General features: G+C 42.9%; 1 protein-coding gene and 1 long non-coding RNA gene across 4 annotated transcripts in view; one reads left to right on the top strand and one right to left on the bottom strand.

Moving 5' to 3' along the window:
* LOC122561788 lies at window positions 1-24,828 on the bottom strand. 2 transcript variants are annotated; one of them, XR_006315106.1, is made up of 5 exons: window positions 24,728-24,828; window positions 12,313-12,398; window positions 11,993-12,208; window positions 3,229-3,337; window positions 1-371 (listed from the first exon to the last, which is right to left on the bottom strand). It is a non-coding gene; the product is annotated as an uncharacterized LOC122561788 (long non-coding RNA). The 2 variants fall into 2 exon arrangements; XR_006315105.1 differs by lacking the exon at window positions 24,728-24,828 and having other exon boundaries at window positions 12,313-12,575.
* Window positions 24,829-24,893: 65 nt separating this feature from the next.
* Window positions 24,894-25,939, top strand: part of LOC122561786 — a 78,410-nt gene continuing 77,364 nt past the window's right edge. For both annotated transcript variants that reach the window (XM_043713946.1, XM_043713945.1), the window contains exon 1: window positions 24,894-25,016. The gene's annotated coding sequence lies outside the window, so the exon portion shown is untranslated. The remainder of the gene's footprint in view (window positions 25,017-25,939) is intronic.

Genomic DNA, 25,939 nt, shown 5'->3' with positions numbered 1-25,939 from the left:
TTTTACATTCTATTGTAGATTTTGTTTAACATTACACTTGGTTTTTATTTGCAACTTTTGGCAAGCTTACTTAAGAATTTTTTTTGAGTTCTCCATTTGAATAAGTTCCTCTTCTTAGCTTTGCTTCCGTAGTACCTTGATTTCTTGCTGGATGTAATCTGTCATCCATTTTGTCCTTCCTCTTCCTGAAACAAAGCAGTTCTTTTTCATCTTTACTCTTTTGGTCTTCTTATTCACAGTGTCTCCTTTGGCTGCCGGGGGTGGGGAGTAGGGAAGGGCAGAGAACTTACTTCTGGGACTCATTAGGAGACACAGAGAATAATCAGAGGAACAAGTCGTCTTCAGGTTTTCATTTGGAATCAATTGACAACCTTGCCACAATATAAAAAGTAAAAATTCAAAGTGAAAACATGCAACATTTGGACAACTTCAACAGATTAGATTCCCAACAGGAAATGCGAGAATTTAAATCTGTGAGAAAAGGTACCTCAAACAATAACATCTCTTCTTTTTTCAAACAATGACAGTCAGCTGGGAGTTTCCCAAATGTTTTATTATTTTAACAAAGAATGTAAAAAGCACATCTTTATTTGATCTACCTTCACATAGAAAGAGTACGTTTGCAGAACCTTTTCTCAAGGGATGCTATGCCTTCGGCAGAATCAATACAATGAATTAAACTAGTAGTGTGTAGGAAGAATGTGTGGTTGTGTGAAATAAAAAAAAGCTAGAAAAGTTTAGCAGGTGAAGCAGCATTTGTAGAGAGAAACAAAACTATTGAGCAGGATTTTCCTAGCCCCTAAACAACATGGGCAATGGTGCATCAGTTGGGAAAAAATGGTGAGATTAGAAAATGGGATTCTCAACATTGAGAAAAAGTCTAATTTTCCATCCAGACTTGAACGGTGAGATGAGGATCTCACAGTGTGGGGCAAAAGGCCAATTTATACACATTAACATCTCATTATTATTTATTCTCTCCTCATTTATATGCAGTTTTCTATTCTCCCACATAGCAAAGAGAAACTAGAAAATCACAATTCCCAACATTTCAGCGCCGGAGTCAAGAAAGCGCGAGCCAGGGGGCCAGCCAGGAAGATAAATTTGAATATTAAATACTTGCCCCATGAATCAGCGGAGTGAAGGCTGAACAGGAGTGGAAGTCGACATGGGGATTGCTGGGAAAGTGAATAATATATTCGGGCAGTGGCAGATTTTGTAAAAGTTGCAGAGGTGACTTCAACTTCTCTAATATTGATTGGAATCTCCTTAGTCAAATAGTTTGGATGCAGCAGACTTTGTCAGGCGTGTCCAGGAAGGATTCCTGACTCAATATGTACATTAGTCAATGAGAGAGGAGGCCATATTGGATTTTGGTGCTTGGCAATGAACCAGGTCAGGTGTCAGATGTTTTGATGGGAGACCTTTTTGGTGATAGTGATCGCAACTCCCTGACCTTTACGATAGGGATAGGAACATACAGTATGGGAAAGAATTTAATTGGGGGGGGAGGGGGATTTACAATACTATTAGGCAGTAACTGTGGAGCATAAATTGGGAACAGATATTGTCAGGGAAATGCACGACAGAAAATGTGGAGGTTGTTATGGGAGCAGTTGCTGCGATGCTGAACAGGTCTGTCCTACTGAGCCAAAGAAGGGATAGTAGAGTGAAAGAACCTTGCATGACAAGAGATGTGGAACATTAGTCAAGAGGAAGAGGGAAATTTACTTAAAGTTGAGGAAGCAAGGATCAGGGTTACAAGGTAGCCAGGAAGGAACTGAAGAATGGATCTAGGAGAGGGCAGGTAGGATTAAGGAAAACCCCAATGCATTCTCCACTTATGTAAAGAACAAGAGGATGGCCAGAGGGTAGGGCTGATCAGAGATAGTGGAGAGGGAACTTGTACCTGGAGTTGGAGAAGTTGGGGCAGGTCCTTAATAAAAACTTTGCTTCAGTATTCACTAGTGAAAGGGACCTTGTCATTTGTGAGGACAGCATGAAACTGGCGGTCAAACAGCTTGATGTTAAGAAGGAGGTGTTGTGGTAAAATTAATAAAACTCAAACTTAGAAACAAGCCAATCAAACTTAGAAGCAGGTCAATCAAATTTCGAAGCAAGTCAATCAAACTTATTAAATCAAAAGCTTTTGGGAGGGGCAGCATGATTCTGACCCCAACAGAAGGACTTGACCCAAGCCGTCTCTCTCCCCGAACAACAGGCACAGCAGTTTTTATAGTCTGGATAACGTGTACAACAAAAGCCCACGAAAGATGGTTTCTTGTGTTCTGTGCATGTGTGCAGAAATCATTGGTTGTGTTCTGCACATGCGCACGCAGAGATCGCTGTTTCCGGGAGCAGTGTACCACGCCATTGTGTTCTGTGCATGCGCTCACAGAGATCGCTGGTTCCGGGAGCGGCATACCACACCTTTGTGTTCTGCGCATGCGCACAAAGAAATCGCTGGTTCCGGGAACAGTGTACCACTATGTTATATTCTGCGCACGTGCACATGAAGGTCACTGATTCTGGGAGCGGCGTACCACACCGTTGTGCTCTGCGCATGTGCAGACAGAGATTGCTGGTTCTGGGAACAGTGTACCACAATGTTGTATTCTGTAAGTATTTCTTCTTTAGTTAGTTTCTGTCTTCAGTTCCCCCCTTGTGGTCTGAGACATGTGGAAGCATGACAAACAGACCACCTACATCCTGTAATCATCAGTGGGGCCAGAAAGGGGGTGACTCCCAGGTCAGGGCCTCATACGAATGACTCGTGAGATTCTCTGTCAGACCTTCCCCTAATGGATAATTGTGATATCGGTCCTGGTTCAACCAGCATTCCAACCCCGTTCCCTCACCATGTTAATACAGGCGTACATGTCACCGCTAATAATGACCTCATAGGGGCCATTCCAATTAGGGGCAAAGACAGGTTTAGCGAGTAAAATCTTGACCATAACCTTATTACCCGCTGATTTATTAAATGGAATGGGTCTCAGGGGAATCCCCCCACTAGAGTGTGCAGGGATTTGAGTACAGACCCAGCATTTAGAGATATTACTTTGCTGCGCATGCCTATAGGACGTGTATAAGTAAGTATTAGCATGTAACCCATGCCTACTCTGGTTAACAGTACCTAGGTTGGCACAATTCCTTCAGTGCTTCCCCATAGTGGCTACTAGACAAAGGGTGAAGGCAAAAAGTAAACAGAAACATCCTGGAGCTTACCAAACAGAGTTATACAATGGTCCAAAGGCTATACCAATCGTGTGCAACAGTCCACACTCTTGGTCCGTTCACAATCGTGCATACGTCAGCAGGCTTCAAAGGAGTCAGTCTGCAAAGAAAGCAGAGGGTGAGGATTAACAATCAGTGTCTGTATATGTCTTCAGTTGTGACCAGTGTTTCCAGATCTCTTTCCCTTGCATGTCAATACAGGTGCACGATGAAAACCTCATAGGGACCATTCCACTTAGGGGCAAAGACAGGTTTAGCGGGTAGAGTCTTGACCATCACCTTACTACCCACTGATGGGACCTGCAGACAATCCTCTAATTGCCTCTGTTCATTCCACCCCTCCTATTTGTCCCTGACTGTTTTCCGCATCTCCTTCAACTGGGTGCTCAGTTTGAGCACATAGCGATGTATTTTGTTGTGGAGAGGGCCAACATCGGAACGCCCCCCGCCATGATGATGGACTTGGGCAGTTGCATTACCCTACTTGTCATCAACTCAAAAGGGGTCAAACCAGTCGACTGGCTTGTGGTGGACCGGAGTCGTCTGAGTATAGCAGGCAGGACCTCAGTCCAGCGTTTGTCAGAGTCTTGCATTGCCTTAGCAAGGGAGGTTTTAAGAGTTCTGTTCATTCGCTTCACCATGCCAAAACTTTGTGGATGGTAGGGCATGTGAAATTTCTATTTAATGTCTATCAGCTGACATATGGTTTTCACAACTCTTCCAGGAAAATGGGTCCCCTGGTTAGAGTCAATCTGTGACGGCACTCCCCTATCTGGGAATCATCTCTTCAACTAAAATCCTTGACACAGCGTTAGCTGAGCAGTTCTGGGTAGGGTAGGCCTTGACCCACCTGGTGAGTTGATCAATAATCACAATGCAATACATCTTCCCATGGGATTGGGGGAAGAGGTCCCATAAAATCTACCTGTGCATGCTCCCAGGGCCCCTTTGGGCATGGCTGGTGCCCCATTCTAATTTTAATGGGCCTGCCTGGGTTGTGCTGAGCACACATCACACAGCGGTGACAGAATCAAGCTATATCTCTGTCCATGCCCTTCCACCAGCATTCCTTCCTGATGCTGGTTATCATAGCATCATGTCCCACATGGGAAGTGCCATGGTGTAATTGCATAAGAATATGTTGGATGCACACAGGGGACAGGACCTTGTCATTCAATCTCCAGATATATTTCTCATCTGGCATGGCCCCCTGCACCTCCCAGCTGGCACATTCACCATCAGAGGTATCAGTGTGCAGTTGGGCAATGCTTATGGTGGGGCCATCCTCAGTAAAGGTGTCAGACAAAGGATGGATGTCTTCTGTCTCTACAGCTGATTGAGTAGTTTTATCAGCAGCCTGGTTCCCCTTAAAAATGTGCCACTTGGGATTCTGTTTATCTGGTTCCCTCTGGTGGGCCTTGACCTTCAACACTGCAGCCTCTGATGGGAGCTCGCTGACCTCCAGTGAGGTCTTTATTATCTGCCCATTGCTTGACAGGGGTGCCCCCCCCCGTGGTGACAAATCCCCGTCTTACCCAAACGATCATATAATCATGGACAATCCCGAACACATATCTACTATCAGTGTAAATGTTAATCCTCTTCCCTGTCGCCTACATGAAGGCCTGTGTGAGGGTCACTAACTCTGCCACCTGGGCTGACAGGCCTCCTTCTATTCTCCTGCTCGGACAACTTGTAATTCCGCGTTCACTACTTCCCATCCTGACAAGCCATCTATATATTTCCGCAAGCCATCCACAAACAGGATCTCATCTGGTGCCTCCATGAATACATCCTTTATTCCACTTTCCTCTACTTCATCGTCCACATTCCCACACACATGGTTCATCATCACCTAACATCCTTTCCACTGGGCTTTCCCGGTTATCTTGTACAATGGTAATGGATTTGGTTGGTGGCAAAAGAACAGCGTCCCATTTTGCTCTTCTCATGTTTGAAACTGTGCGTGATTTTCCCATACTTAACATTTCTATGAGGGTGTGTTTGGTATGCAAGACTATATTCCCTGTCATCACAATAGGCTCACTGACCCTCACTACCCACGAGGCACAGTCGAAAGCAGCTATACAACTGAGCAAGCCTTTCACTATGGGACCCTCAGCAGTAGAGAGGTAACCTATAAGTCGTTGGTTATTGCCATGGAGCTAGGTTACTACTGCCGAGTAAAAACCTCTATCTTCGTTGCAGTAAATGTGGAAGTCTTTGTTAGCATCTGGTAATCCCAGTCCTGGTGCTGACATTAATTCTGCTTTCAATTTTGCATAGGAGTTATCTTGCTCCGGTCCTCGGCCAACGGGGCCCATTGCAGGTTTAATCCCTTTTACCAATCGTTGTATGGGCTCGACAACTTTGGCAAACTCAGGGATAAAATTCCTGCAGTAATTAAACAAGCCCGACCTTTCTCACACCATGGACTGTCATGGGCCGTGGCATCTGTGTATAGCTGTCTTCCTGTCTGCAGGCATTTCTTTCATGCCTTGGAAGAATAAATCTCCCAAGTAAAGAACTCTAGTTTTCCCAATTTGAGCTTTCTTTGGGCTGGCTTTTAACCCTCTGTCCTGCAAGTGCTTCAGGATTAAGTATAGTGCCTCCTGATGTTTTGGTTTGGACTCAGAAGCCAGGAGGGTGTCATCAACATGGAGCAGGTCGATCTCCCTCAGTACTTCACTCATTACACGGTGAAAGATGGCTGGACTATTATGGAATCCCTGGGGAAGTCTGGTCCAGACATACTGTTTATCCCGACGGTAAATAAACAAAACCTATCTTGACAGTCATGATGGAGGGGGATAGAGCAGAATCCATTCGCAATATCCAGTACGGTTAAGATTTTGTGGGGGGTCGGGGAGAGCACATTTAAGATTGTGGATAGACTGGCAACTATAGGATGTAATTTAGGAGTGACCCTGTTTAGGGCTGTATAATCGATTGTGAGATGGTAACTTCCATCAGGTTTACTGACTGACCATGTGGGGGAATTAGTAGTGCTCATAGTATCTTGGAGAATTCCCCTCTCCATTAATCCTTCCACAATTTCCACAACTGCCCTTCTGGCTTCAGGTTTTATGAGGTGTTGGTGGTGTGGCTTGTGTTTTGAGACCCTCCACAGCTATGGGGTCGATTTTAATCAAGCCTGTATCTAACATAGTCTCCATCCATACCCCTGGGACAGAGGTGCAAATGGCCCCAAAGCCATTATCCTCTGGCTGCCAATCGCGTACCATAGAGGAGGCAACTTGTGCCTCAAGTGGTTTTCATAAGGCCCCATTCTTTTCTTTCTCCCATCGGGACCGGGCCAAATTAATTCACCCTTCCCACAATCTGTAATGACTTTGTACTCCTTCATTAAATCATTTCTCATAATAGTTCCTCCATTATTTTTACATACATAAAATTGCATTGGTATATACATGTTATTGATTTCTACAAGAGTGGTCTCACTCAAGTATGCAGGGGTTCGAGCCATTAATCCCCTTTACATATATCATTTTGTTAGTTGTGGGCAGGAGTAGGTCAGTAATAGATGTAGAGGTTCCCGTGTCCACTAGCACCTCACACTGTCTGCTCTCTACAGAGATATAAATCCTTCCCTCCTTATCACCTGTACCCATGGGGGTTACCGGACATCAGTCCAATATCTTCTCGATGTTTGTTGGTTTGCCGTGTTTTTCCCAACAAGTGTCTTCAGAGTGGCCCCTTTTGCCACAGTACTGACAGACACAATGGGCTTCCTGTTGTTCTGTTTCCTCCCCCTACAATCCCAGACAAAGTGGCCCATCTTGCCTCAATTGTGATACATGGGTCTGGAGTTTGTCTTTGTGACGGCGCAGGTTTTCCTGCTTTAAGCGCACAGAGGTTTTCCTCCTGTGCCCTCCTTAACGCCTGTTACCCATTCTACCAGGATGTCACAGTCTTGGAGAACGACAACCCCCATTTTTAGGACTGCCTGATGTGCGGGAGACAGCTTGTCCTTGAGAGCCTGAATGAATGCTCGGTCAGAGTGGTCTGTTTGGGGAATCCCTGAGCATTCTTGGTAGACCCTAAAAAGTTGTTCCCCATATTCGGAGGTGCCCTCCCCTTCTGTTGTTTGGTGTTTGTTATTTGTGTCCAATTGGTGGGTGGTTTTCCCAGAACACACTGGATTTAGGCCTTAAATCTGCCGAAGGGTTCCGGCTGATCCTCTATATCTGCTTTAATAGGGGTGCCTTGGGTCTATCTGCCTCTCCTATAATCTTCACTTAGTTGCTGTGCGGCATCAGCTATGTCAGATCCGTCAGATACTAGACACCACTTGTCCTGAGGGCATGCAGCCCATACCAGTTAGTGGATATCCCTTAAATGTAGTTGGTGGCCCACCCAGATGGTATCTAATTAAGCTGAAAACTTTGCGTTATTACTGCGGGGCTGTAAGCAACCCAGGGAAGCTAAGATCTGCTGCAATTCACCTGGTGTAAATGGCTCATATTTTGCATTCGCGTTAGCTCCTTCCCCACTGCGAGTTACCAGGGCCGAGTTAATTTCCTCAGGAGGGTCGTCTGACAATTCAGGGGGGCCATCCCAAGTATTATAAGGTGGCAATGATCCCCACTGACTATCCACCAGGAACTGATATTTATTTTCCCGTTCGCTTAGTTGGGATTGAAACATTTGTTTTTCCTCAGTCCATTTCCTTGTGGATTCCAAAGTCTGACCTATGAGGCCAGCCAATTGATGGACCAAAACGACACTTATTTTCTTGGTCTTACCTTTTTTTTCCCCGTGAGCCAATTTTGCTGTTGATCTAGGATCTGGGATAGATCCCACTCACTAATTCTCATCTGTCTAATGATTGAATGTCTGTCTATCATTTACTGGTTAATGACAGACCCTAGGGGGTCCCCATTGATCTCCCTGTCCTGCCATAACACTGATAAGTTTATACTCACAGATTCTCTGTCGGTCGATCACGTTTACCTACCGGCTGCATCTCACCCACAATTGGTCCTATTGGAGTCTGGCTATACCTGGTTGAGGGACTGATCATTTTCCCATATCCTACTTATTTAATCTAGGCCTTTATCTCAGGCAGGAACAATCACACTAGCATCTGAGTATGACTCAACTCAGAGGCCACACAACAGAGACTCTCATTCACTCTAACCAGATCAACAGCTTCTGTAGTCTGACCTAGTTTTGTCTGATATCCTGCCCTGACTCCTGGGAGGTGGCCACCCTACCCAGGACCATGACCAGGACCAGGACCCTGCTCGCAGCGCCAACTTGTTGTAGCAAAATTCATAAAACTCAAATTTAGAAGCAGACCAATCAAACTTGTTAAATCAAAAGCTTTTTGGAGGGGCAGCATATTCTGACCCTAACAACGGGACTTGACCACACCACCTCTCCTCGAACAACAGATACAGCAGTTTTTATAGTGTGGATGATGTGCACAACAAAAGCCCGGGAAAGATGGTTTCTTGTGTTCTGCGCATGTGCATAGAAATTGCAAGTTGTGTTCTGTGCATGCGCACGCAGAGATTGCTGTTTCCGGGAACGGCGTACCACGTTGTTGTGTTCTGCGCATGTGCACACAGTGATCAATGTTTCCGGGAATGACGTACCACAATGTTGTATTTTGTAAGTATTTCTTCCTTACTTGGTTTCCGTCTTCAGAAATGTGCTTAAAATTTTGAAAAACATGAGAATAGATAAGTCCCCTGGGCCAGACAGGATACACCCTAGGCTCCTACGGAAAGTGAGGAAAGAGATTGCTGTGCCTTTGGCAATGATCTTTGCGTCCTCACTGTCCACTGGAGTAGTACCAGATGATTGGAGGGTGGCAAAGAAAGGGAATAGGGATAACCCTGGGAATTACAGACCAGTCAGTCTTATGTCAGTGCTGGGCAAATTATTGGAGAGGATTTGGAGAGACAGGATTTATGATTATTTGGAAAAGCATTGCTTGATTAGAGATAGTTAGCATGGCTTTGGAAGGGGCAGGATCTGGATTAGTGGTGCTGGAAGAGCACAGCAGTTCAGGCAGCATCCAAGGATCAGCGAAATCGACGTTTCGGGCAAAAGTCCTTCATCAGGAGTAAAGGCAGAGAGCCTGAAGGGTGGAGGGATAAGCTAGAGGAGGTGGGGGTGAGGGAAAGTAGCAGAGAGTACAATAGGTGAGTGGGGGAGGATATGAAGGTGATAGGTCAGGGAGGAGAGGGTGGAGTGGATAGGTGGAAAAGGAGATAGGCAGTTAGGGTAAGTCTGGACAAGTCATGGGGACAGCGCTGAGCTGGAATTTTGGAACAAGGGTGAAGTGGGGGAAGGGGAAATGGTCCACATTGATGCCCTGGGGTTGAAGTGTTCCGAGGCGGAAGATGAGGCAGTCTAGCATTCTTGAGATGATAGTGGTGAGCTGTTAATAAGAAAGTTTATAGCATTTTTTAGTTGAACATATACCAGACATTGGCACCCTATGAAGTTACCATATGCCATATCACTCTGGTCTCCCAAAACTAGTACATGCCATCTACTGATGTTGCCAATTCATTCAGGTCAAATGTAAGCGCCTCACAAGCATTATGAAATTCTTTGAGGATGTGACAAAACACATTGATGAAGGTAGATCAATGGATATGGTGTACATAGACTTTACCAAGGTTTTGTTAAGGTTCCCCGTGGTAGGCTCATTCAGAAAGTAAGGAGGTATGGGATACAGGAAAATTTGTTTGTCTGGGTACAGAATTGTCTGGCCCCTAGAAGACAGAGGGTGGTAGTTGTTGGAAAGTATTCAGCCTGGAGCTCGGTGACCAGTGGTGTTCCACTGAGATCTGTTTTGGACTTCTGCTCTTTGTGATTTTTATAAGTGACTTGGATGAGGAGGTGGAAGGGTCGGTTAGGAAGTTTGCTGATGACACAAAGGTTGGTGGAATTGTGGATAGTTGGGAGGGCTGTTGAAGGTTGCAACTGGACATTTACAGGATGTAGAGCTGGGCTAAAAGGTGGCAGATGGAGATAACCTGGAAAAGTGTGACGTGATTCATTTGGCAAGGTTGAATTTGAATGAAGGTTACAGGATTAAAAGCAGGATTCTTGGCAACTTGGAGGAACAGAGGGATCTTGGGGTCCAAGTCCATAGATCCCTCAAAGTTGCCACCTAAGTTGATAGGGTTGTTAAGAAGGCGTGTGGTGTGCTTTCATTAGCAGGGGGATTGAGCTTAATAGCCGCGAGGTTATGCTGCAACTCTAAAAAGCTCTGGTTAGACTACACTTGGAATATTGTGTTCAGTTCTGGTCGCCTCATTATAGGAAGGATGTGGAAGCTTTAGACAGGGTGCAGAGAGGATTTACTAGGATGCTGCCTGGACTGGAGGGCATGTCTCATGAAGAAAGGTTGAGAGAGCTAGGGCTTTCCTCACTGAAGCGAAGAAGGGTGAGAGGTGACTTGATTGAGGTGTACAAGATGATGAGAGACATACATAGAATGGATAGCCAGAGACTTTTTCCCAGGGCTGAAATGGCTATCACAAGGGGGCATTATTTTAAGGTGATTAGAGGAAAGTTTAGTGGAGACGTCAGAGGTAGGTTCTTTATACAGAGAGTGGTGGGTGCAGGGAATGCACTGCCAGCAGTCGTAGTAGTGTCAGATACATTGGGGACATTTAAGCGACTCTTGGATAGGCACATGGATGATAGTAAAGTGAAGGGTATGTAGGTTAGTTTGATCTTAGAGTAGGATAAAAGGTCAGTACAACATCAAGGGCCAAGGGACCAGTACTGTGCTGTACTGTTCTTAACGTTAAAGTCAGAGCAGGTACCTGGCAGATACAAATTGCTACATGTTCCTCCAGGCCTTCACCTTTGTCAGAATTGCCAAACAAATATGGCATGTTCCACGGATAACAACAGTCTGAAACCTTCATCCATGGAGGTTTGCATCAGCCAAACACCAGCCTCACCATATTGTCCTGACATATCTTCAACTCACTCATCTAGTTCAATGCTGCACTTTGGAGTGCATTGACATTTTTCATTGTAAGTTGCTGCCAAGCCACTTTGCACACAGGGTTAGACACCCACCTCATGCATCAGAGCAGGGTGCATCTCAGGGTTGTTCGCTTGCTTCCTTAGTGCTCACTCATTTTGCCTCTACTTGGAAGATCATGACATCTCTGTCTTGCCTTTCCTTATTTCCTTGCACTTTGCTGCCTTATTCAGAATTTACAGGTTCAGAGTACTTCTGGCTTACCTTGCCTTTTAGTGCAGATATAAAGCCAGACAGCTTGGCATGGTTGTCAGCAGTGATTAGTCAAGAGACTGGACATGTATTGTATGCCACAGTGCTATATCTACATATGGTGGCTTATGCAGCTAACACACCAAACATGCTTCAATTAAATTGACATGTCTCAAACTCAAAAGAGAATAGACCTTAGTGAAGTCAAGGGGGATTGTCGTCACTCAGGGGTCCCAGCATCAACAGTCATAGACAGTGTCCAATTCAGTCAGGGGCTTTGATAATGGTCAGCCAGCTGCTTGGGGTATTCATGGTCAGGAGTTTAGTATTGTCGCAGTGCAGGAGACAGCTATGGCAATGCTGCAGGTCCAGTGCAACTAGACAAGGGATTAGCAGTTAATCAGTTGGGAACTGCACAGACATCAATCAGGGGACACTCATCAATGATTGGAGCTGTCCTTCAAAGTCATTCAGAGGAAGAACTTTGATCAGTGCTGGTCCATTCCTGAAAAAGGGTTATACCTGAAACATCGACTTCTTCACTTCCTGATGCTGTTTGGCTGCTGTGTTCTTCCAACCTCCTGCTTGTCTACTATTCCTCCAAAAAAGTAATCATGGAGCAGATGATAGACTTGTTGAAGATGAAGTTCCAGTGCTTGCATTGGTCTGATTGCTGGCATTGTAGTACAGTTCTGAGAGTGTGTGCAGCATTAGTCTTGCATCCTGTGCGCTGTATAACTGGAACAGGCAAAGAAGAAAAAGTGATAGATACTGAAGAGTTTGGAGAATGGCAGCAATTTTCCAAGGAGAAAGGTGAGGACATTAAGCAAGAGGAACATTACCTTCAGCATGATGGAGCACTGCAGCATCAAGCACAACAAGCCAGATAGTACTTGTTAGAAACGAAAATCGCTTCTCAATAATCGCTCTAGACAAATTCAGGAAAACAAAGTTTTATTAGCAAGTCTGCAGAGTTGGGCACCCTTCTGAGAAAAAGGCGCCCCGAGGCTAACAAAGTTTCTCATTAAATACAGCACAAGTCCCTCCCCTCTTTGGCTCTAAAGAGTCACGAGGTTCACATTCTAAACCGTTCAGTATTTTTCCATTCTGCACCCTTATCACAAAGTCTGCAGCAGATGTCTCCCGAGTTGTTTTTCTACCCTGTAGTCTTATCAGTCAAGGACTTATTCTTCTCTGTCAGAGTTAGTGGTCTTATCAATCAAGGACTTGTTTTTCTACTCTGTCAACGTGAGTGGTCTTATCAATCCGTAGCAGCAGATGTCTCGTCCTTTATTATAGAGAAGCATGTTTTTACCCTACCCCTATGGCTCTATTCCCCTTAGACTTTGGGGTCATGCACATCTCAGTTGTTTGTACCGAAATCGTCTCTCACAGTACTTAACTGACACTTAATTAGATCTGAATTTGGTGAAGTGATCATTCATTGACTGTAATTTTGTTGTTGCTCAAACAAGCAAACAATCCCTGTTTATTCCCAGAAGTGAATTTTGTTTTTTCTTGCTTTTTCTGTTGTTCAATAAAAGTTAACATGTGCAACTTTGAAAACTTTCAACTTTTGAAGGCATTTAAACAGGTGTTGCTTCCACATTGAACGATGACAAGGTGTTGTGCTACACTGGCCATTAGGGAAAGGGTAGCACTCCCTTCGTGGGGATTCAATGTGGTATGGCAGGATGGGTAGCCTATGAAGTTGGATTCTTGCAGCTGTAGCTACAACAACAGGTGATTGAAAGGTGATGATGAAAAGTAGCATTATATTTACAAACGTAAGCTTTAATTTTCAATGAAATGCCACCTATGTGCACTCAGAAGGTGTTCTTTTTCTTTCCCTTCTACAATGTGTACTGTGAAGGGTTATTCATGGCTGGCAGTGATTAACCTGGTTATCAGCTGGGCTTTAAATAGGACTTGGGGGGTGGAAATCCTGGAAGGGCTCAGCAGTGTGAGCACATCTGCTGAATGATAGCATGAGTGGTGCCATAGAGACATGTGTACCTATTTAAGAGGTGAGCATTCTGGATATAGGTTTGCTCGCTGAGCTGGAAGGTTCATTTCCAGACGTATCATCACCCCATTAGGTAACATCTTCAGTGGGCCTCCAGGCGAAGCACTGCTGATAATTCCTGTTATCTATTTATATGTTTGGGTTTCTATGGGTTGGTGATGTCATTTCCTGTGGTGATGCCATTTCCCATGGTGATGTCATTTCTTGTTCTTTTTCTAGGGGGTGGTAGATGGGGTCTAAATCGATGTGTTTGTTGATAGAGTTCCAGTAGGAATGCCATGCTTCTAGGAATTTTCTTGCATGTCTCTGTTTGTTCTAGGATGGATATGTTGTCCCAGTCGAAGTGGTGTCCTTCCTTATCTGTATGTGAGGATACTAGTGAGAGAGGGTCATGTCATTTTGTGGTTAGTTGATATTCATGTATTCTGGTGGTTAGTTTTCTGCCTGTTTGTCCAATGTAGTGTTTGTTACAGTTCTTGCATGGAAACGACATCACCAACCCAAGGAAACCCAAACATATAAATGGAAAGCAGGAATTATCAGCAGTGCTTTGCCCGGAGGCCCACTGAAGATGTTACCTAGTAGGGTGATGAAACGTCTGGAAATGAACCTTCCAGCTCAGCGAGCAAACCTACATCCAGAACCTCAAACTGAGCTACAAACCTTCGCAAAACTTGCTAAGGTGAGCATTGGAAAATTGCATGCGTTGAGTCACTGGAGCTCAGGGAGAGTATCCCTCCATGAAACTCCCCAAAACTGACACTTAGCCAACCTTTGATAACACTCTGTCTAACAGTTAAGCTTTGACCAGAATAATGTAGTAGTGTGACATGTCTTGGTTTAAACACAGTGAGGTGTTGTATAAAGGAACAGTATATGGATGGACATACCTGGAACTTAAGAGGACCATCTTTACTAAAGGTGATTATGTAATTAAAATGATAATTTTAGACTTTTAAAGAAATATCCAAAATAATCTGGACATTTTATTAAATAGCACATTTTCCCTATCTATTTTTGTAATGAATAAAAAAGTACAAAAAAACTGAATTAGTACCTTTTCTTTAACCTGCTATAACCATTCTCCCAACTTCTAAAAAGGAGTGTCCTAGAAATTAACCTTCAGTTCCTGATGGGTTGGGAACCCCTTGACACACTCATTTACAATCTTTACTATCATCTCTATGGAAAATATTACAGCCAGGTGCTGTTTAAACTTGTAAAAAAAAACAAACTCCCACACACACATATTGAGCTGGTTTAATAATGGTGACAGCAGAAACACATTGTGTCTCTGCCCTTGTCACCCCAGTTAATACCTGAGTCAGCAAAGCAGAGAAGGGAGCAAAATACTCCATGAAATTAGTTGATTTTCACAGAATTCACTTTCATTGATAATACAGAAATGAATCATGTGACTATTCAATTCAAAAGTTTCGACGTAAACTGCTTTTTAGAGGGAGACATGACAAAAGTGCCATCAACACAAGCATAAAAAGAAAGGTTAATGGAAGTAAGAACATTTTGGTTAGTACTAACTGCTCTATGGAGGTTGGTATGCATTGTTGGAATAGAAGATAAAAGGACTTTGGATCAGGACTTTGGATCAGTCGATAGCACTCTCACTCAAACTCCAGTCATTGAGCTTCAGTATGAAGACAATGTTTGTGTGTGTACACAGATACACTGCTGCATGACATTATCAACTCTTTCTTCAAAGCATATGAAAAAATAAACCTTACATCCAGAAAATTAAGGTCTTCCTCAATGAGTTCTCATAGCACAGTACCTTAGGGAAGGTGATGTCCTAGTAGTATTATTGCTACACTATAAATCCAGAGATCCAGATAATGTTCTGGGGATCCAGGTTCAAATCCTGCCATGACAGATGGTGAAATTTGAATTCAATAAAAATTCAGTAGATTATTGGTAAGGAATGCATATCCCCCACTCAACTATTATCATCAAGCCAGGGGATCAACCCTGGTTCAATGGGGAGTGCAGGAGAACATGCCAGGAGCAACACCAGGCATACCTGAAGATGAGGTATCGACCTGGTGAAGCATGCCAAACCACATAAGCAGCAAGTGATAGGCAGAGCTAATTGATCCCACAATCAATGGATCAGATCTTAGCTCTGCAGCCCTGCCATGAATGGTGATGGATGATTAAACAACTCATTGGAGGAGGAGGCTCCACTAATATCCATATCCTCAATGATTGATGAGCCCAGTACATCAGTGCAAAAGAGATGGCTGAAGCTTTCACAAAAACCTTCAGCCAGAAGTACCGAGTGGTTGATCCATCTCGGTCTCCTCCAGTGGTGCCCAGCATTACAGATACCAGTCTTCAGCCAATTCGATTCACTCCACGTGATTAGATTACTTACAGTGTGGAAACAGGCCCTTCGGCCCAACAAGTCCACACCGACCCGCCGAAGCGTAACCCACCCAGACCCATTCTCCTACATTTACCCCTTCACCTAACACTACGGGCAATTTAGCATGGCCAATTCACCTAACCCCTGCACATTTTTGGATTGTGGGAGGAAACCGGAGCACCCGGAGGAAACCCACGCAGACACGGGGAGAATGTGCAAACTCCACACAGAGAGTCGCCTGAGGCGGGAATTGAACCCGGGTCTCTGGCGCTGTGAAGCAGCAGTGCTAACCACTGTGCTACCGTGCCGCCCAGATGTCAAGAAACATTGGAGGCACCAGATACGACAAAGCCTATGGGCGCTGCCGTTCCCCCTAGCCAAGCTATTCCAGTATAGTTACAAAACTAGCATCTACCCAACATGGAAAATTGCCCAAGTGTATCCTGTACATAAAAAGTTGGACAAATTCAACCCAGCCAATTATCGCCCCATCAGTCTACTCTTGATCATCAGTAAAGTGATAGAAAGTATCATCAACAGTGCTCTAAAGCAGCACATGCTCAGCAATAACCTACTCAGTGACACCCAGTTTGGGTTTCGCCAGGGCCACTCAGCTCCTGGCCTCATTCCAGCCTTGATTAGAATATGGACAAAAAAACTGATTTCCAGCGGTGAGGTGAGAGTGCCAGCCCTTGACATCAAGGCTGCATTTGACCAAGTGTGGCATCAAGGAGCCCTCACAAAACTGGAATCAATGGGAGTCAGGGGCAAACTCTCCAGTGGTTGGAGTCATACCCGACACATAGGAAGTTGGTTGTGGTTGTTGGAGGTCAGTCATTTCAGCTCCAGGAAATCTCTGCAGATAGTGTTCTAGGCCCAACCATCTTCAGCTGCTTCATCAATGACCTTTCCTCTGTCATAAAGTCAGAAGTGGGGATGCTCACCAATGGTTGCACAATGTTCAGCATCATTTGCGACTCCTCAGATTGAAGCAGTCCATGACAAAATGCAACAATATTTTGATGTTATCCAGGCTTGGCCAGCAAGTGGCAAGTAATATTTGCACCACACATTTGCCAGGCTATGACCATCACCAATAAGAGACAATCTAACCCCTTTACATGCAATCACTGAATCCCCCACTATTAACATCCTCGAAGTTATTATTCATCAGAAACTCAATTGGACTCGCCACATAAATGCAGTGGCTACAAAAACAGGTCAAAGGCTAGGAATACCGTGGCGTGTAATGCACTTCCGGACTCCCCAAAGCCTGTCCACCATCTACAAGGCAACGTAATGGAATATGCCTGGAATGGTGCAGCCCCAATAACACTCAAGAAGCTTGACACCATCCAGGACAAAGCAGCCTGTTTGATTGGCATTGCATCCAGAAGCATCCACTCTCTCCACCACCAATGCTCAGTAGCAGCAGTGTATACTATCTGCAAGATTCACTGCAGAAATTCACCAAAGATGCTCAAATAGCGCCTTCCAAACCAACGAGCAATTTCATCTAGAAGGACAAAGGCAGCAGATACACAGGGAGACTACCACCTTCAAGTTCCCCTCCAAACCATTCACCATCCTGACTTAGAAAGTACACAAATTTCCCAGCAACTTGTTTACCTGACTATCCTAGCATGAATGCTTTACATTGGCAGATTTCTCATTTCACACATTTGTCTTATGAACCACTCCAAATCCATTGAATGGGTGGAAGCTAATCATCCTAAATCATGAGGAACTATCTAAGAAGACTCACACTGAAGGCATGTCCACCAATATTTCAGCAATTAAAACAAGGCATGCAAAGAGACTAGAATTAGCTACGTTCAAGCTATCTCAGAGCATTGTGGGACTTAAAGACTATTTGGACAGAGAGAGATGTGAGACCCTGGAGGGATTTGAAAACAAGCTTGAGAATTTTAGAGAAGTTTGCTTAACTGAGAGCCAATGGACATCAATAAGGGTAGTGTGATGAGTGAACAGATTTAATAAGAGTTGGGAAAAGAACAGCACAGTTTTGATGAGCTAAGGTTTATTTAAGCATGGAATATAGGAGACCAACCAAAGTGTGTTTATGTTTAAGATAATAAAAGCATTGCTAAGGCTTCAGCAATGGATGATCTGAAGTGGAGGTCACTGGGGGTAGGGGGTGTAGGGAGATGATGTTACAGATTTATAAAGAGGCGATTTTAGTTATGATGCTGATACATGGAGAAAGGCTCAACTCAATGTAAAATACAACACGATGGTATGAAGTCTGGATTAACCTAAGGTAGTTCCCAAGGAGAAGGATAAGGTTGTTGGTAAATAAATAAATTTTGTGACTGGTCCAGAAGATAATGATTTCAGTTCATTGCAACATTTTATTGGAAGAAATTTCTATTCATCGGTCCTGGATGTCAGGCAGTTTGACAATTTAGAGACAATGGAAGGCTAAAGGGGTGGTGCTTAACTGGATCTCATCAGCATACATGTGAAAGTTAATATTGTTTAGTATTTAACATTTCATCTGAAAGACAGCACATTTGACAATGCAGGTGCATCTCAATGAATCTAACAAAAATTAACACCAAACCCTCGAAGTATATATTAGCACAAGTGACAGGTAGAAAATTGGAGAGGGGCAAATTAAGCAATTATTCTCACTTAGAACATAGAACATAGAAAATTACAGCACAGAACAGGCCCTTTGGCCCACTATGTTGTGCCAAGATTTAATCCTAATATCAAATATAGTAACTTAACCTATGCACCCCTCAACTCACTGCTATCCATGTGCATGTCCAGCAGTCGCTTAAATGTCCCCAATGACTCTGCTTCCACCACCACAGCTGGCAATGCATTCCATGCATTCACAACTCTCTGCGTAAAGAACCTACTTCTGACATCTCCTTTATAGCTTCCCCCTAATATGTTCAAACTATGACTTTTCGTACTAGTCAATCCTGCCCTTGGGAAAAGTCTCTGGCTATTGATTCTATATATTCCTCTCATTATTTTGTATACCTCGATCAGGTCTCCTCTCTTCCTCCTTCTCTCCAGAGAGAAAAGTCCGAGCTTATTCAACCTTTCTTCATAAGGCAAGCCCTCCAGTCCAGGCAACATCCTGATAAACCTTCTTTCCACCCTCTCCAAAGTCTCAGTATATTTCCTATAGTAGGGTGACCAGAACTGGACACAATATTCCAAGTGTGGTCTCATCAGGGACTTGTAGAGCTGCAGCAAAACCTCGCAGCTTTTAAACTCGATCCCCTTGTTAATGAAAGCCAAAATACCATATGCTTTCTTAACAACCTTATCCACTTGGGTAGCAAATTTGAGGGATCTATGTTGCACACCCAGATCCCTCTGTTCCTCCACACTGCCAAGAATCCTATCTTTAATCCTATATTCAGCATTTGAGTTCGACCTTCCAAAATGCATCACTTCACATTTATCCAGGTTGAACTCCATCTGCCATTCCTCAGCCCAGCTCAGCATCCTGTCTATGTCGCGCTGCGGCCTGCAGTGGCCCTTTATACTATCAACGACACCTCCAACCTTTGTAGTATTCTGCAAATTTACTAACCAACCCCTCAACCTCCTCATCCAAGTCATTTATAAAAACTACAAAGAGCAGAGGCCCAAGAACAAAGCCCTGCAGGACCCCACTCAACACTGACCTCCAGGCAGAATACTTCCCATCTACAACCACTCTCTGCCTTCTGTCAGCCAGCCAATTCTGAATCCAGATAGCCAAATATCCATGACTTTATGAATGAGCTTACCATGGGGAACTCTATCAAATGTCTTGCTGAAGTCCATATACACCACATCCACTGCTTGACCGTCGTCAACCTGTCTTGACACCTCCTCAAAGAACTCAATAAGATTTGTGAGGCATGACCTGCCCCTCACAAGGCCATGCTGACTGCCTTTAATCACACTATGCTTTGCCAAATAGTCATAAATCCTATCCCTCAGAATTCTTTCCAAAACTTTGCTGACCATAGATGTAAGACTGATCTGTAATTGCCAGGGATTTCCCTATTACCCTTCTTGAAAAGAGGAACAACATTTGCCACCTTCCAATCCTCCGGTACGATTCCTGTAGAGAGTGAGGAGGCAAATATTGTCACCAGTGGCTTAGCAACCTCCTTTCTCGCTTCCCTGAGCAGCCTAGGATAAATCTGGTCTGGCCCTGGAGACTCTGTACCCAAACAGAAATTCTCTCTTTTATTAATTCTTAACTTTTAACCCCTCTGCTTGTTAATTATATAATCTAAATTTAAGTACATAAAGGTGGTAGAGGGCACACATTAACAGAATGATTAATTAAGAAAGTAGAAAGAACCATATTTAAGGGGTTTTGTGGCACAATGGTAGTGTCCCTATATCGAGACCAGAAAGTCTGGGATCAAGTCTCACCTGCTCTGAAGTGGTATCAAAATATGCCTTAATGCACAGTTGATTAAAATAATTTTAGAAACAGACACTTGAAAATATTTCTCTCTGTGAAAAGAATCTAAAACTGAGTAGTGATTGGCTTTTGATTTTCATCTTCACTGTAAATATTAGGTTTTTCACCTCCTTCCCTAAAAATACTGACTACTTACAGGGTTGAAATTCTATGGATGCCTACACGTTTCTGATACTTATTTCATGTGAAGCTTGTTTCTACTGTTCTCGTCTGATGTCCAAAAGTCAAGAAGGAATTTTAAATTTTCTCACCTGCAGGTAAACTGGTAAAATGGATTGTCCATCTATTGTAAGATCTGCCTGGCTCTTGTTTCTTTGATTTTGTTACTACATGGAAGCAAGTTGAAAAATTATTTTTTCCAGCAGGAGCCCTTGACAGTGATTAGGCCTGGCTGATTGTTCCGCATGCAGTTCTACAATAGACAGGTATTCAATTAAGCTGGTGAAAGTGAACTGCAGTACCCTGACTGCTTTGCCTGAGATCAGTTAAAAGTAAGAAAGGCTTAAATTTATTTAGCTATTTTTGTGACCTCAAATACTTTTGAAATATATTAGCTATTTTAGCAACCTTCCAGAAATAAAATGCAATAATGATCAGATAACCTATCTTTGGTTCATAATTATGGGGCTCAGGATACCAGGGATAATGCCCTGCCCTTAAATTCAAATAAAATCATGGGATCTTCTACACTTACCTGAGAAGGCAAATGTGGTAGCAGTTTCATGTCTCATCCAAAGGACAGTACCTTCAACAGAGTTGTAAGCTTTTACTGTAAGGTCAGACTTGATATTGTGCTCAAGTAGAACTTTATTCCACATCCATGTGACTTAGGACTGAGAGCAAGTTAAATCTAGTCCCTTCTGATCTGTATAATTTAGTATGTGTTGTAGATAATATATCTCCTTGCATTAACTCCAAATTAATGATTTGAAGAAAACTATTCCCTGCAACCATTGCCCCATTATTTTACAAAAGTAAAATATCTACTCCTGTTTGAATGAATTAGAGGTAGATATTTTACCTTCATAAAATAACAGGGCAATGGATACAAGGAATAGTTTTCTTCAAGTAAGTGGTCTCAGAAAATCTTAAATATTTGCTGTACTCATGCTGACTTGGTCATGTATCAGTATTGCAATGACACCAATAGCCAAGCATAAATTATTCTGTATTCAGATACGTGAAATGTTCTCAACTTAAATATGCAAGTCAATTCATTCTTAGCAGCAGTGTTACAGTATACAAGACCCAACATGTCTTTATAGATGGGTGGTTGCCTATTTTATCATTTGTAAAGATTTCAATAGAACAAAATCAACCATATGTATAACTTTCCTGAAGAGATGTTTTCAACAAAAAGTTTGCACTCTGCAATGTTGTAGAAAGTTAATGAATTTAGGGATAGAAATTGGTTTTGGGCGGTGGCGCAGGAGTGTTGTAACAGTATTGGAATGGAGTCCATTATACACAGTGCTTAATATTCAATTACATTAACTGCAATTAACTTAATATCAATGCTGTATGAAATGGGCAATTGATCTGAAAATGTACGTTAGATATACAAAATGAGTTTCCAATGCTTAGAAGCACTCATATACTTCATCATTATCTCACAAAACTCTGCAACCGCAGCTCTGTACAAACTTGGATATTAAAACCTAAAGATTGTACATAAGAACAAATGGAAGAGGATATTATAAATTGATGATCAGTTGTGGTGGGTTTTTACTACTTATACTAAGAGCCCAGTGATTGGGGTTCTATCACCTTGACGACATTATTTTTTCAAGTTAGAAAGCTTACTTGAACAGAATCACAGTGTGATGATTATGGTCTCACTAATGGTCGGCTGACATCTAACCGAACACTTGCACTTGCAGATGCTGAAGAATCAGAGTTGTAAAGAATGGCACTGGAAAAGCACAGCAGGTCAGGCATCATCCGAGGAGCAGGAGAGTCAACATTTCAGGCATAAGCCCTTCATCAGGATGCCCTTCTGATTCTTTCCAACTCATGTATTTAGAAAAGCAAGCACTGATTAGTGATAGTCAACATAGCGTTATGCTTGAGCAATCATGTCTCATTAATTTGATTGAGTTTGGATACAACATTGGCTTGAAGGTAGGAGACACAGGATGGTCATGGAGGATTGTTTTTCATACTGAAGACTTGTGATTAGTGTTTGCTGCAAGGAATGCTGCTGGGCAACAATGCTGGGTCCATTGCTTTTTGTCATTTGTATAAATGATTTGGATGTAAATACAGGGGGAATGGCTAGTAAGTTTGCAGATGACACTAAAATTGGTGGTATAATGGACAGTTATCGCAGAGCACAACAGGACCTTGATCAGATGGACCGATGCATGGCAGATTGAGTTTACTTTAGATAAATATGAGGTGTTGCATTTTAATAAGGCAAATCTGGGCAGGAAATAAACAGTTAATGGTAGAATTCTGGGGAATGCTGTCGAATATACAGACTTTGGCATGCAGGGGACAGGGATTCACAGTTCCTTGAAGGTGGAGTCACAGGTTGACAGGGTAGTGACAAAGGCATTTGGTATACTCGCTTTTACTAATCAGCATTGAGTATACAAGTTGGGATTTCCTGTTGCGACTGTACTGGATATTGATTAGGCCACTTCTGAAATACTCCATTCAATTCTGGTCTCCCTACTACTGTATAGGAAAAAATGTTGTTAAACTTGAAAGGGTGAAGAAAAGGATGTGGCTGTGATTGGAGGGTTTGAGCTATAGGGAGAGGCCGAATAGGCTGAGGTCATTCACCCTGGACCATCAGAGGCTGAGGAGTGACTTTACAGAAATTTATAAAATCATGAGGGGCATGAATAGGGTGAATAAGCAAAGTCTTTTGCCCAGGATAGGTGAATCCAAAACTAGAGGGCACACGTTTAAGGTGACAGTAGAAAGATATAAAAGGGACATAAGGTGTAATGTGTTCACACAGAGGGTGTATGGAATGAGCCACCAGAGGAGTATAATTACAACATTTTAAAGGCACCAGAATGGGTATATGAATAGGAAGGATTTAGAGGGATATGGGCTAATGCTGGCAAATAGCACTAGATGAATTTTGGATATTTGGTTGGCATGGCCCAGCTGGACCGAACGATCTGTTTCTGTGTTGTTCAGTTCTATGATACTGCTCCCTCACAATGCCAGGGACTAGGATTCAATTCCAGTCTTGGCTAACTGTCTGTATGTACATTCTCCTCCATCTGCACAAGTTTCAATGTATGCAGTTTCTTCCCACAGTCCAAGATGTGCAGGTCAGGTGGATTGGCTATGCTAAATTGCCCTAAAGTATCCAGGGTTGTGTAGACTAGGTGGACTAGCCATGGTAAATATGGAGTTAAGGGAATAGGGTGAGTTCAGGTGGAATGCTGTTTGGAGGATGGGTCAAATGTCCTCTATCTGCACTGTAAGGATTCTATGATTTCACGAATGCTCCAGCTGGTTTTACGTTTTTATGTGTATCATAATGCAATGCTCAGTGGAGATAAGATAAGCTCTTAAACACTTGTGGAATTTGCCCTGCACTCGTCGTTTTGTGAGCAGAAATACTTCTGCCCCTTCTCTTTACCTCTCCCATGCAATGATGAAATCTAAGAACTTTCAGCATGAGAAATTATGATCAACATATCTATCACCTTACTGATCTTGATTTTCAAACTTCTTGATGCTTTGAGAAACATTTGTTTCAAATTTGTTCACAGGATGGGTCTGATGTTGACTGGAAACATTTATTGTCCATATCCAGTCACCCCAGAAATCGTGTTGGTAATTTAGCTCATCCTTTAAATTTGATTTTGGCTGGAGAGCCAGCAGCAGTTCATGCCTGAGGATTAGAAGACTCTTTAATCATCATGATTTGGAGATGCCGGTGTTGGACTAGGGTGTAAAAGTTAAAAATCACACAACACCAGGTTATAGTCCAACAGGTTTAATTGGAAGCACTAGCTTTCAGAGCGCTGCTCCTTCATCAAGTGGTTGATCACCTGATGAAAGAGCAGCGCTCCAAAACCTAGTGCTTCCAATTAAACCTGTTGGACTATAACCTGGTGTCGTGTGATTTTTAAATTTAATCATCAGCAAGTATACTGTTTCCTCTCTTAATGATTTGGAATTACATTAGATGGGAGTCATCACCCTTGCTAATGTTCTTTCCAAGAAAATCTATGTAGAATGTTGAATTAAAGCTGGTTGCCTGAATACTGTCTTAGAAAATGTCATATGGTTCAAGACTAGTGGTGAACCCATGATTTTAAAAACATCTTGTCTCTCCCAGCATCTTGCCTCAACTTTGAGTCGATAGCCAACGAATAAATGATAGGTCAGGCTGTGTATAAAAGTAAAAGGTACCTGCGTTTTAGTCAACAACGTTAACCCCGAGAATATCACGCACATGCCCCTGACGTGAATCAACAATCTTTGCCTTCGAGCTTTCTTCGTGACCTGGTCGATCGCCTTTTCTCCACGTGATGTCAGAGTGTGAAATCTATTGGTCAACTCAATCATGATGGTCACATTGACGCTAGGCCATAAATTGGGGGGGTGGGCGCGTGCGTTTCCCTGGGCAACCGGTAGAAAAGATAACGGAAGAAATATATATCGAAATAAATTGACGTAAACTCTTATAAATGTTACTGATGTAAGTAATTTAGGACAGAGACGCGTCGTATTTTATCATCTAAATAACTTTTTTCGCCTGGATCGTTGAGTGAAAACAACAAAGCAATTCATGGAGGCCAGTTTTACTCGAAATCTGTTATTTTTTTTCAATTTGCTTTGAGTAGATGGTGTTTATTCCGATTTTCTCTCCACAGATGCTTCCAGGCCTGCAGAGTTTCTCCAGCAATGTTTTAAACTGTCTTGATCATTTTGCAGCTGCCGTTTAATCGTTTTATCTCTAGACTCCTTCACAGAGTTTATGTGACTCCTTTATGATTTATTGCCATTTTGAGGGATCCATTGACGTTTTTTGTACCTACATAAAGATAATTGATTTTATTAAAGTGAAAATGGTTTCATTAATTTTAAAGTTAGATGGCTGGAAGATGGGAAGCCTTCAGAAATGAGATAACGAGAATCTAGAGAAAGTATATTCCTGTTAGGGTGAAAGGAAAAGCTGATAGGTATAGGAATGCTGGATGGCTAAAGAAATTGAGGGTTTGATTAAGAAAAAGAAGGAAGCATATGTCAGGTATAGACAGGATAGATAGAGTGAATCCTTAGAAGAATATAAAGAAAGTAGGAGTATATTTACGGGGGAAATCAGAAGGGCAAAATGGGGACATGAGATAGCTTTGGCAAATAGAATTAAGGAGAATCCAAAGGGTTTTTACAAATATATTAAGGACAAAAGGGTAATTAGGGAGAGAATAGGGCCCCTCAAAGATCAGCAAGGTGGCCTTTGTGTGGAGCCACAGAAAATGGGTGAGATACTAAATGAATATTTTGCATCAGTATTTACTGTGAAAAAGGATATGGAAGATATAGACTGTAGGGAAATAGACGGTGACATCTTGCAAAATGTCCAGATTACAGAGGAGGAAGTGCTAGATGTCTTGAAAC

Source organism: Chiloscyllium plagiosum, chromosome 23 (assembly GCF_004010195.1).
Source record: "Chiloscyllium plagiosum isolate BGI_BamShark_2017 chromosome 23, ASM401019v2, whole genome shotgun sequence".
NCBI lineage: Eukaryota > Metazoa > Chordata > Chondrichthyes > Orectolobiformes > Hemiscylliidae > Chiloscyllium > Chiloscyllium plagiosum.
This window is presented reverse-complemented; position numbering and strand designations above follow the sequence as displayed.